We start from the raw sequence: 298 nt of genomic DNA on the forward strand, positions 1-298 counted from the left end.
CACCGAGTGAGGTCTGTTCTATAACACAAAGTTGCTTCAACATTCAAAAATCAGTCGGTGTAATCTATCATATTAGTGCAAGCTGAAGAAGAAAAATCACATGACCTACAGACTCATAGTGTTATCAAACTTCCAGCAAGCTTTCTTCCCCGCAAATTGGTAAACGAATCCTCAAACTATAGAGAGAAGTAGAAAAGACCAAGAATGAAAAGGAAATCTACCAAACAACAAAGTGGAAGGACACTCACCTACCAATTTCAGAACTATTCTAAAGCTACCACATTTATAATAGTTGTGG

Source organism: Crocuta crocuta, unplaced genomic scaffold (assembly GCF_008692635.1).
Source record: "Crocuta crocuta isolate KB4526 unplaced genomic scaffold, BGI_CrCroc_1.0 scaffold610, whole genome shotgun sequence".
NCBI lineage: Eukaryota > Metazoa > Chordata > Mammalia > Carnivora > Hyaenidae > Crocuta > Crocuta crocuta.